This window comes from Schistocerca gregaria, chromosome X (assembly GCF_023897955.1).
Source record: "Schistocerca gregaria isolate iqSchGreg1 chromosome X, iqSchGreg1.2, whole genome shotgun sequence".
Lineage (NCBI taxonomy): Eukaryota > Metazoa > Arthropoda > Insecta > Orthoptera > Acrididae > Schistocerca > Schistocerca gregaria.
Genome location: NC_064931.1, coordinates 483,248,688 through 483,262,154, shown reverse-complemented (window position 1 = coordinate 483,262,154; position 13,467 = coordinate 483,248,688). Strand labels below are relative to the sequence as shown.

The following is a 13,467-nucleotide window of genomic DNA, read 5'->3' as shown; positions in this document are numbered from 1 at the left end:
CACCAGTAAACAAAAACATGGCTGAAAACTGCCAAAAAAGTACATTACTTATTTTTACACCTATATTCTCACCAGTGAAATGGTGTTGTAAACAAGCACAACATACAATAATGCCGTGAGCCTTCACCATGCAAAATTTTCATATAAAAGGAAAGTATCCACTAACCACCCATTATAAACAAATTTGCACCACAAATTCTGTTCCATTCTGTGAGAAATGACTACTGAGATTCGCATCTTCAAACATTTATTATTATTGTTGCTTACTGTTGTTATGTTGTTGTTGTTGTTGTTGTCTTCAGACTGAAGACTGGTTTGATGCAGCTCTCCATGCCACTCTATCCTGCGCAAGCCACTACGTCTCCGAATAACACTGATGTCTCAGAATGTGTCGTATCAACCAATCCCTTCTTCTAGCCGTCTTTGCCACAAATTTCTTGTCTCCCAAATTCTGTTCATTACTTCCTCATTAGCTACATGATTGAGCCATCTAATCTTCAGCATTCTTCTGCAGCACCACATTTCAAAAGCTTTTATTCTCTTTTTATCCAACCCATTTATCATCAATGTTTCACTTCCATACATGGTTACTCTCCAGACAAATACCTTCAAAAAAAAAGGCTTCCTATGACTTAAATTTACATTCAATGTAAACAAATTTCTCTTCTTCAGAAATGATTTTCTTACCATTGCCAGTCTACATTTTATATCCTCTCTACTTCAGCCACCATCAGTCAGTTTGCAGCCAAAATAGCGAAACTCATCTACTACTTTCAGTTTCTCATTTCCTAATCTGTTTCCCTTAGCATCACCTGATTTAATTTAACTATATTCCATTAAAAGTGTTTTGCTTTTGTTTACATTTATCTTATACCCTCCTTTCAAGAGACAGTCCATTCTGTTCAGCTGCTTTCTCAAGTCCTCTGGTGTCTGACAGAATTACACTGTCATTGGCAAACCTCAATGTTTCTATTTCTTCTCTCTTGACTTTAATTCCTACTTCATATTTTTCTTTTTTTCCTCTACTGCTTACTCAATGAACAGATAGAAAAACATTGGGGGCAGGTTACAATCCCATCCCACTCCATTTCCAATCACTGCCTCCCTTTCCCGCCCCTTAACTCTTGTAACTGTCATCTGGTTTCTGTATAAGTTGAAGTATTTTACACAAGCTACCTTCACAGTTTCAGAGACAGTAGTCCAGTCAACACTGTTAAAAGCTCTCTCTAAGTCTACAAAGGTTATAAATGTAGGTTTGCCTATAGTTATCATATCTTCTAAGATAAGTTGTAAAGTCAGTATTATCTCTCATGTTCTAACGTTTCTCCGGAATCCAAACTGATATGCCCAGAGGTTGGCTTTAATAGTTTTTTCAGTCTTCTTTAAAGAGTGTGTGCAAGTATTTTGCAGCCACAACTTATGTAGTAACCAAAACCAACTGCGGGAATGTCTTGGGCTGCGGATCGGAGCAGCCAGGTGGGGAAGCCGCCGGCGGTGGAGCACGCACCACCGGGTAAACACAAGGATGAGTTGGACGACAGACCAACGACAACAACCGACCACAACCGACTGTGACCGACACAACAAGGAAGAGATAAACAATGGGGGCTTGTGGAAATCACAACACCAAACACCAACAGTAGATCCACTCGGAACCAGAGCCAGGCAAATGTCAACAATGAGCAACGACCAGAACGCAGTACCGCAAAGATAGAAATGAAAACCAGAGTAAGTACCAGACTGACTGGACTAGGGCAGAGCGGGTCCCTATATACGAAACCGGAGGGAGCGGCTATTGGCCACTGTCTGCACGTGGCGTAGCGGTGGAGCCCTTGCTGCGCGAGAGCCGCTGCGCGAAATAGCTGCCGCGGAGGCGGAGCCCTCTATTGGCTGACCACGTCCATTTGTTCTGGCACGTGTTCGACTTCTGCAGCGGAAGGTACTAGAACTTAGTTGATAGTTAGGAAATTTTCGCACCCACCAGCGAGTCGTTTCTTTGGAATTGACATTATTACATTCTTCTTGAAGTCCGAGGGTATTCATCTGTCTCACACATCTTGCACACCAGATGGAATAGTGTTGTCTTGACTGGCTCTCTTAAGGCTATCAGTAGTTCTGGCAGAATGTCATCTACTCCTGGAGCCATGTTTCAACTTAGGTCTTTCAGCACTCTGTGAAATTCTTCTTGCAGTATTATATCTCCCATTTCATCTTCACCTACATAGATTTGTTCTCTAACTATTCCTGCTTAGCAATTTTGCACTTCCTATTGATCTTAAATGTTTGTATTCCCTTTCACCTGCTTCATTTTTAAATTTTCTCCTTTTGTAAATTAAATTCAATATCTCTTGTGTTATCCAAGGATTTCTACTAGGCCTTGCCTTCACTATTCCATCTTTCAAAGCTGCCCATTCATATTCTACTATATTTCTTTCCCCTACCTACCGTTGCATGACACTCCCCCTGAAAGTCTCTTCAACCTCTGGTTCTTTCAACTTATCCAGGTCCCATCTCCTTAATTTCCTACTTTTTTTCCAATTTCTTCAGTTTTAATCTACAGTTCATTATCAATAAATTGTGGTCAGAGTCCACACTTGCCCCTGGAAATGTCTTAAAATTTAGAATTTGGTTCCTAAATCTCTGTCTAACCATTATATAATCATTCTGAAACCTTCCAGTGTCTCCATGTCTCTTCCACTTATACAAGCCTACTTTTGTGATTCTTAAACCAGGTGTTAGCGATGATTAAATTTGCTCTGTGCAAAATTCTACCAGACAGCTTCCTCTGTCATTCCTTTCCCCCAGTCCATGTCCGCCTAATATTTTTTGTTCTCTTCATTTTCTAACAACTGACTTCCATTCCCCCATCATAATTAAAGTTTCATCTCCTTTAACTATTTGACTAATTTCTTTTATTCCATCCGACATTACTTCAATCTCTTCATGATCTGTGAAGTTAGTTAGCATGTAAACTTGTGCTACTGTGGTACCAGTGGGCTTTGTGTCTCTCTCTGCCATGATAATGCGTTCACTATGCTGTTTGTAGTGGCCTACTCACATTCCTATTTACTTACTTATTAGTAAATCCTCTCCTGCATTACTACTATTTGACTGTATTTATAACCCTGTATTCACGTCACCAGGTATCCTGTCCCTTCTGCCACCGAACTTCACTAATTCCCACTATATCTAACTTCAAGCTATCCATTTCCCTTTTTAAATTTCCTAACCTACCTACCTGATTAAGGGATCTAACACATTGCAGGCTCTAATCCATAGAATGCAATTTTGTTTATCCTGATTACGCCATCCTCCTGAGCAGTCCCCGGCCGGAGATCCGAATGGTAGACTATTTTACCATACCATACCATACAGTAGAGTTGCATGTCCTCAAGAAAAATTACGGCTGTAATTTCCCCTTGTTTTCAGCCATTTAGTGTACCAGCACAGCAAGGCTGTTTTGGTTGATGTTACAAGGTCAGATCAGCCAATCATGCAGACTGTTGCCCCTGTAAAGTATGAAAAGGCCCCTCTTCAGGAACCACACGTTTGTCTGGCCTCTCAACAGATACCGCTCCATTGTGGTGGCATCGCTGTATCGCTGAGGCACACAAGCCTCCCAACCAACGGCAAGGTCCATGGTTCATGAGAGGATGCATATTACAGAGTGATAATAATCTTCAGTGAGAAACTGGTCTGATACTCTCCACATTTGTATGTTCTGTGCACACCCTATTCCTGTATAACCACTAGTACATTCTGTGCAAGTCCTGTTCCTGCGTAAATACTGAAACCAACACCTCTTTGCATTTCCTACTTTTAATAGGCCTTGTCTCTCTTTCTTCTACTTTTTATTAGCCCCACACTTCCGTCCATCACCAAACTGACACTTTTTCCATGCCCCAGCATGTGTTGTACCAACCAATCCGTTTTTCTAGTCGAGTTGTGCCATAATTTCTTTTTCTTCCACTTCAATTCAGCACATTTTCATTAGTTATTCAATGTACCCACATAATATTCAGCAGTTTTCTGTGGCACCAGATGTCAAAAGCTTCTATTCGCTTCTCATCTGAACTGTTTGTCATGCACATTACCTTCTGCGGAGGACTATACCCCTGGCCAGTACTTTCAAGAAAGACTTCCTATCATTAAGGTTCAAATTCAAAATCAACAAAATTTATCTTTTTTAGAAACGCTATTGCCAGGCTGCATTTTACGTCATCACTATTTCAAATATTGTCAGTCATTTTGCTGGCCATATAGCAAAACTCATCTACTGCTTTCGCTGTCTGCATTTCCTAATCTCATGTCCTCAGCATTGCCTGATTGAATTTGACTACATTCAATTACCTTTGTCTGCTTTTGCTATTGTTCATCTTTCATCCTTCTTTCGAGGCACTATTCATTCCATTCAGCTGCTCTTCTAAGTCTCTTGCCATTTCTAACAGAATTACAATGTCATCAGCACTACCACCTCTTTTGTGGCTCTACAGCTCATTGTGAGCCTTGCCCTCTTCAACAATTTTCCACCATTCATCTCAATCCATTGCTACAGCTCTCCAATTTCTATAATTCATTTTCTGGAAATCCTCAATGACTCCACTTCAATGTCTAATTTTCAGCTGACCAGGCCCTCTTTGTCCTCCTGGATTTCCTTGTAATACCTTTTTTGGGTAGCTTTGCATCACTGATAAGTGTTACATGGCCAACCCACCTCAATCTGTAAGATTTCAATATTCTTCTGATAGGTGGCTCTCTATAAATGATGTACAACTCATGATTGTACCTTTTCCTCCAAGTTCCTCTTTCACAAACTGGGTCAATTATTCATCGAATGTGTTCTGCATTTCAATGTCTTTTGCTGTCGAGTCCAAGTTTGGGAGACAAGTGTAAAGATTGCTTTTAAAAGTGTTTTGTAGATGAGTAACTTGGTACAGGTCAGAAGCCTTGATAAGTCTCTTTAGAGCAACTGAGGCTCTACTGGCCACCAGTAATCTCTGATCTCCTAGGAAATGTCATTAGAATATATAATTGTTGAACCCAGATACTTCAACTGCTCATCTCTCTCAGAGGTATAGTTTCTCGCCATTATTGAGGCAGCATGTTGTTCTTGCATGTCTTTTTGGCAATCACGTATTTTGTTTCCTGCTGGCTGATGTTTAATCCCATATTCCCGCTAACCTGTTCAAGGGCACTAAATGTCTCTTCCACTGCCTTTCGGGTTCACTCCACAATATTTATGTCATCTGCATGAGTGAATATCTGCAATGATTCATGGAAGATCATCCCCCTGTTCAAAAAAACCTCACTCTAATTTATCTGGGGAAACACTGAAAAGAAGCAGGAGTGCATCTCCTTCTCTTGTCCCATTTTCAATATGTACTGTATCGGAAATCATTCTTCCTGTTCTTACACTAGTTCCTGTCTCACACATTGTCATTCCCACAACCCTTACTAATTTTCTAGGGACTCCCAATTCAGCCATGGCATTATATAATTGATCTCTATCTATACTATATTGTGTTGCTATAAGTCTAAAGAAGTGATGTGTGCCAATCCCAAATTCAATCTTATTCTCTCAAATTTCCCTTGGAGTATAGATCTGATTTATGGTTGTCTTTCTTGCATTTTACATCCTCCCTATTTCAATCATCATGTTATTTTGCTGCTCAAACAGCAAAACTCATCTACTACTTTACCCTCTCATTTGCTAATCTAATGTCCATGGCATCATTTAATTTGACTGCCCTTATTTTGCTTGTGCTGATTTTCATATTGTCATACCCTTTCAAAATACTATCCATTCTGTTCAACTGCTCTTCCAAATCCTCTGCAGTGTCTAACAAAATTCTAATGTCATCAGCAAACCCCAAAGTTTTTATTTCTTCTCCCTGAACTTTGGTTCCCATTCCAAATTTCTTCTTCATTATCTTTACTGCTTGCTCAATGTATAGACTGAATAACATCGGGGACAGGCTATAATCCTGTCTCCCTCCTTTCCCAACTACTACTACCCTTCCATGTCTTTCGCTTTTAGTAACATCAGTCCGATTTGTTTACAAGTAGTATATAACTTTTAGCTATCTCTATTTTATCCCTGGTTCTTTCAAAATTTCACAGGATGCATTGGAGTCAGAACTGTCGAAAGTTAAATCTGCAAATGTCATAAACGTAGATCATACAAGGTAGGTTTTCACAGCCAATATTGCCTTCACTTCAAACTTCAAGCCTGATAGGCTGCGATCAATGTATAAAGCTCTTATATGATTTTTTGTCCCTGACTGCAGGACACATTCTCTGAGGTAAAGTGGCGAACTTTCCTCAACCTATCTTCTAAGATGAATAATAGGCTGAAAATTGCTTCACATGTTCCTACATTTCACTGGAAGAAAAACTGATGTTACTCGAGATAGTTCTACCAGTCTCTCTCTCTCTCTCTCTCTCTCTCTCTCTCTCTCTCTCTCTCCCCCCCCTCCCCCCCCGATTCTTATGTAAATAATTCAAGTGGTGAGCACCTGCCTTCTTTGGAAAAGGAATTATTACATTCTTCTTCAGATCCAGTATTTCACCTGTCTCATATTTAACGTACCAGATGAAATATTTTTGTCACCATTGGCTTCCCAACAATGTCACTAATTCTGAAACAATGTCATCTACTGAACAAGCCATATTTCAACTTGGGACTTTAAGTGCTCTGTCAAATTCTTCTTGCAGTATCATATGGCCCATCTTCCCCTACTTCATCCTCCCATTCTATAGTACTGTCCTCAAATTTGTATTCCTTATATATACCACCCACATACTCCTCCCACCTTTAAGCTGTTGATTCTTTTCATAGTAAGGGCTTGTCATCCGAGGTCTTAATATTCATATAGAAACTACTCTTGTCTTCAAAGGATTCTTTAATTTTCCTATAGCCAGCATCTATCTTCTCCTATTTATGTGCACTTCTACAGCCCGGCATTTCTTGTCTAGCCATCCATGTTTTGCCATTTTCCACTTCCAGTCAACCTGTTTTTTCTAGATGTGTGTTTCCCTATCTTCTTTATGAGCTGCACATTGTTACATTTTCTCCTTCCATCAATTAAATTCAATATCCCCTTGTTATAGAAGATTTCTACTATGACTATCTTTTTTACCTTCTGCCGCCTTTGGCACTTTATCTCTCAAAGTTACCCATTCGTCTCCTACTGTGTTCCTTTCCCCATCTCCTCAAACAACTACCTTTCGGCAATTTCTTCAGTTTTAACCTGCAATGTATAATCAATAAATTATAGTCCAAGACCAAATCCACCACTGGCGGGGGGGGGGGGGGGGGGGGGGGGGGGGGTAGGGGGGACAGACAGCGATGGATAATAATATAGAAGATCAGTAAATTGGTAGGCTGTTGAAATCGGTCGTCTTCTAGTACTAATAAATCAGTAAATAAACACACACACACACACAGAGAGAGAGAGAGAGTATTCATTAGTAATGTCAGAGTCAAGCATAACAGCAATTCCAGAATGAGATTTTCACTCTGCAGTGGAGTGTGCACTGATATGAAACTTCCTGGCAGATTAAAACTGTGTGCCCGACCGAGACTCGAACTCGGGACCTTTGCCTTTCGCGGGCAAGTGCTCTTGCCCACGAAAGGCAAAGGTCCCGAGTTTGAGTCTCGGTCGGGCACACAGTTTTAATCTGCCAGGAAGTTTCATGACAGAAATTGATTAAAATGCACAGTAATTTGAACAAATATTTTATATTTTAAACATAGTGGAAAGTTTTTGCTTATGCGACATTGTTTTTAGAATCATACAAAGTCGATTAATGAAGCACTTGCTTTTATCAGTTACCAGAAATTAATACAGATATGGTAAGGATTGTTATTGTAGGGCATACACAATTTTACATTGTTCCGGCTGAATACACAGTGCCACAATTGCATTCCTGGCATAGTGCAGCCAGCTGTAAATTATACTGGTGGTAAGTGGATGTCTCCAACACACTATGTCAATGTCAAATACAACTGTACCATCAGATTGTCTGCTATGTACTGAATAATTAGGTTCTTGTAACATTGTAATACAAGTTGCAGTGTGGCTTCAGTTTAAGGAGTAAAATATCACTCTACCATTAGCCCAATTAAACAGAATTCTTTGGAGTAATCAGTTACATAGAAGTATGCAAATGAAAGACATTTGTTTTATGAAATGAGACTGAAATACATCCATGAACTGTGCAACACTGCTCAAATCTGAGAAAACTGTTCAATGTCTGGTGATTCACCACTTATATTTATATCAATTATCTCACTACCTATTGTGTGAGTGTAGTTTTCTTTGGAATAGTGCTACCTGTTTTTTTTTTTTTTTCAAAAAAAAAAAAAAAAAAAAAAAAGCAATAAAATCTATACATCTAACTTGGCCCCACCACTCTCTACACATTACACACCGCCATTTTGCTCATTCTACATCTACATTTATACTCTATGAATCGCTGTGAAGTACATGGCAGAGGGTATGTGCCACTGTACTATTTATTAGGGCTTTTGCCATTCCATCAACATACGGAACAGGGGGAAAAATGACTCCTTAAATGCCTCTGTGCATGCTGTAATCAGTTTAATCTTGTCCTTAAGATACCTACGGCAGCAGTACAAAATGGGTTGCAGTATATTACTAAACTCATCATTTAAAGCCAGTTCTTAACTTTATTAGCAGATTTTCTTGAGATGGTTTTTGTCTACCTTCATGAATCTGCCATTTCAATTCTTTCAAAATCTCAGTGACTCTCTCCTGCAGGTCAAATGACCACTCATGCTGCACTTCTTTGTATATGGTCAGTATCTTGTGCTAGTCCTATCTGGTACGGGTTCCTAATGTTTGAACAATATCCTAAGATGGGTTGCACAAGTGATTTCCAAGCTATCTCCTTTGTAGACTGATTGCATTTCTCTAGTATTCTATCAATAAACTGAGGTCTGCTCATTACACAGGGCTGGTTTGTAAACTTTATTAAATCTTAACTACAAGAAACTTGCTCTACAAATATGAAGTTACTTCAGTTACCAATATAAGTGACATGATACCAAGAAAATTAATCTTGTCAGTTCATCTGATGCCAGGTAACTAATTTTTTTTATTATGTCTTAACAAATATCTGAATACGTATGAACTAAGTTTCTTTTTATTTTTATTTTTTTTTTAATTTTCCGCTCTAAAGATTCCAAAACCAAGGCATCCACTTTTCAGTGGTAATTGCTAACATTCTTCCCAGCAGATCAGTATTATAGTTGCAGCAAATTACCACTGACAACATACAATGATGCACTCCACAGGAGCACTTTATTCCTCAAACTCCTGCTAATGCAAGATTGATATTATATGAAGCAATTGCAATGTAATGAGTCTCCAGTGAACTAAAATTCTGCTCACCAGTCCATGTGCCACACTGAAGCAAGCACTGAAATGCAAAAATTAGCTCCAAGACTTACTTCACACATTGTTACAATGAAATCAATTGTCAGATTATTGCTTTTAGAAATATGAACTCATGACCAAAGATTATTTTCATGAGCCCCAAAATTAACTAATTCCCACATATCTCAATCCAACAATTTTAAGCAGTAAATGTACTGGTAGCAGTGTCATTAGAAAGGTTATTCAAATAATTCTGATACAAGCTTTTCAAATTGTTCATGTTCTACTGTGTAAATAATGAAGTTGTCACTCATTACATGATTGTTTCAATAGCATCCTGCTTTACTAGGCATGGCTGCTTTTAGGTCATGTATAGCCTTGACTTATCAAACTTGTGAACCAGCTCATGCAACCAGTTATTCCTTGGTCCACACAGTTCATCATGGAAGCTATATCATGATATATTTTTCCAATGGCCAGAGAAATGCCATGCATAAAACGCACGCGCGCGCGCGCGCGCACACACACACACACACACACACACACACACACACACACACACACACACACACACACACACACAGAGAGAGAGAGAGAGAGAGAGAGAGAGAGAGAGAAAAGCATACAGAAATCAGTAAATATTACTGTATCTTCTCAAAAACTGGCTTCCTTGCTTATGTGTTCCCATATATGTATTCTTAAATCAAAGTAAAAATTTGTTTTCACATTTCAACAAAGTAATTAGTCATGTCATTTATTTATTTGGAAAAGGGGAGGAACATCGGTAGTAAATCAATATCTCATTGACACAGGGGTCAACAGAGACCAAGCATTAGTTCAGGTTGGAGCAGGAGGCAACAGAAATTTTTACGTCTTGGTTAGATTATCTAATCCCACAGCCAACAACTTTTTGCAGAAAGAGACAATGTTTCAGAGGACAGTGGAAATCCTGTAACAGTCTACAAATATCAACCTCATTATGAAAGAAGGACTAGTACTTTCATAGGATCAACCCGTAAAACTTCCTGGCAGATTCAAAGTTCATTCCAGATTGGTTTTCAGTTCACAATTTTATCCTTTATGGACAATGCTCATACTAATTCAGTCATTGGAGAAACCCTAAAACCCAACAATCTGCAACCACCTTTCTCCTACTGTCCAAAGTTCCACAGAAGTTCATGTGTATACCTTGGACAATAAGGCAACGAAATGTATAGTGGAAGATGCCTCAGTCATACCCACTCTCCAACATATTCAGCATGTTCTCCCAACCTTGACAATAACATAGTGGTTTAGAGGGTTCAAAAAGACAATGCTTGGAATCTACGACAGACGAATAAGTTCTGGCTGTTACAGTGAATGAGAATTACTAACTCATCTGCCACAATTGCAAGAGGAGATAACTTAATAGCTCTAGATACACCAAGACATATTTCACATGATAATCTGCATTTGTATGACTTCTGAACACAATCAGTTCCATTATGTTTGAGGACTGGTAGACATACAGGATGAAATTTGTATGACATGGAAGTGACTACTTTAAAAACAATCTAGACCTTCATAAAATCACTACATGAGTAACATAGTCACCCTTTATTTAATCATTCTGTAGCCACAAAAATTCCTCATTACTTGCATTTGTCATGTACACTAGAAAAAACAAACACACAGGTGGTAACAACATTAGCATATCCAATATAGCAGCTCTACCTTCATGCAACTAAACCAACTAGCCATTCATAGAAAACTGGGTTATGATCATCTAGAAAACCAGAAACCTACCAGGTTATCAGATTTAAAACATTGCCTAAAAATCTCTCAGGAAACAGCTAGTGGAAAGTAATAGATAGATAGGCTGCTTTTTGCTAATAGTGACAGTCTCACCGACAAAAGTAGGCACCAAGCACTAGGCTCAATAAACGAGGAGGAAGAAAACAAACTATAAACTTGCCCTGTGAATTAATATATGGTGGGACTAGTTTGGAGCATGACTGAAAATCTAATTAAGAGGAGCACACATTCTTCCTACTGTGCAGTCTTTGTACATTATTATTGACTGACTGACCCAAAATACCATTAACACAATCAGTTCCAACATAATTGCTACAATTTGTAGTGCACATATGTTACAATCATAGTAAACTGATACCTTGAAAATAATGAAAAGAAGTGCAAAGCAGTGTGTAAAGGTTTCACACTGCAGGTCAGTGTCACCACAACTAAGATTTTGGCGTGAGGTCAAATACTACACTCTAGTTTAGATTTCATACTTTACGGAATATGTGATGACAGCCCACAGGAAACAAACTGAATTGTAATAAGAGTCTGAAAAACAGTGACAGTAAATTTTCACATTGTGCAGAAACTACACCCTGCAAAACCACTTTTTGGCATTGATGGAAAAACAGTTTCAGCAGTGTATAGAAGATGTTATTTAATAAACACCCACAAAATGCTGTAAGAGGCCTCAAGCAAAATAAAGCTGTGCAACAGAGGCAACAATGTACCATCACATTATCCAATCACTATTGATGTATAGAATTATCTTTTGAGAGAACTCCATAGTTAGCAGAAAAAAGATTTAGACTACAGAAAAAGATTTTCAGAATAAAAAATAATAATAATACAATAGAGAGACTCCTGTAGACCAATATTTAAAAGGCATAATACACTGTCCCTGCCTTATTTATACACTCATGAAAAACTGATCTTCAAAAAAGGAAGACCCTTAAAAAATATCTTCAAGCATAACTGTGATTTTCACTCATATGATACTAAGCAGAAGCATACACTACATGTCACCTTTTTCTATACTGTATAGCACAACCTTCGAAAAGGCAAGTCAATGACAACAAGAGCACTTGACTTAATTAACAAATATAAATCAGGGTTTTGAAGATGATAAGTATACAGTACTGGTACTTTGTTCTCTTACTAAACAATTCGATGTTAAGACCACGCTCAGCAAGATAAAATCATATGGTACTGGAGGAGCTGTTTTGCAAACTCTTCAATCCTACCTGAATAATAGATTGTATCAATGCACAAACCATACTCAAGTGGAAAGAACTAACACAACATACGTGCCATACAGGTACGTAATAAGATCTCTGTTGATCTTGGTTTTCATTAACAACATAAGCTGTAATGGGCACACTTTGCAATTTGCAGATGAAACAACAGTGTTCTCAAAATGGGAGTGTGTTGTTCCGGCTGTTCAACAAGCAGAAGCCCTGGTTTATTCCAAACAGATGAAAACTAATGAAGACAAAATACAGAGGACAGCTTGCAGCCTCAGTGATAATGGAGCACTCGGTGATAGAGCAGCTGTTAAACATATGGAATTTCCCATTTATACAAAGTTAAACTGGCAACAGAACACTAAACAAGTATGGTCCAAACTTTCACAGGTCATGTATCTCTTGAGGAGCTAAAAAGTATAAGACCAAACAGTATCTACTAACAGTGTACTATAATATTCCACAGCCATATCAGCTATGGACTGCTTCTGTGAGGCTACTTTGTAGGCTGCAAGAACGTGTTTTTTGTTGCAAAAGGAAGTAATGAGGATCACTGTACCACAAGCAACAAAACTCACCACTGTACACACTTTTTTTTTCAGATTAGTTCTGAATGATTTCATCCAAAATATGTTCATCAACTACCTGATCCACACAAAGATAAATAATATCATGAGATCTACAGGAAGGGAAATGAGATTCACCAACACAACAAGCTCAATAATGACACTATAGGCAGGCCAAGATGCTAATTAAGAACGACACAAAACAGTTTTCCAACAGTGCCCTAAAATTATTTACTGCACTACCTAAGGATATTTAATAAACAATAGAGTAATTCAGAACTAAAATTCTGTGTTAATTAATGGACCTTTATACAGGATTGAAAAATTCTTTGCTGGTGATAGAAGTGTCTACCTGAACTGCCATTTAATTACAATATGTTCCAAGAGTTGAGTTTATGATTGTGTTTTTATTGTAAGGGCAGTGTAATCCAGTTTTTCACTTTAAAACTTAAACACCATCAATTTTAGTATCAGTTT

At 38.4% G+C, this 13,467-nt stretch overlaps 1 protein-coding gene across 2 annotated transcripts in view; it reads right to left on the bottom strand.

Moving 5' to 3' along the window:
- Nucleotides 1-13,467, bottom strand: part of LOC126298947 (ras-related protein Rab-9B) — a 37,453-nt gene that overhangs the window by 22,657 nt on the left and 1,329 nt on the right. The gene's annotated exons all lie outside the window — the stretch shown is intronic.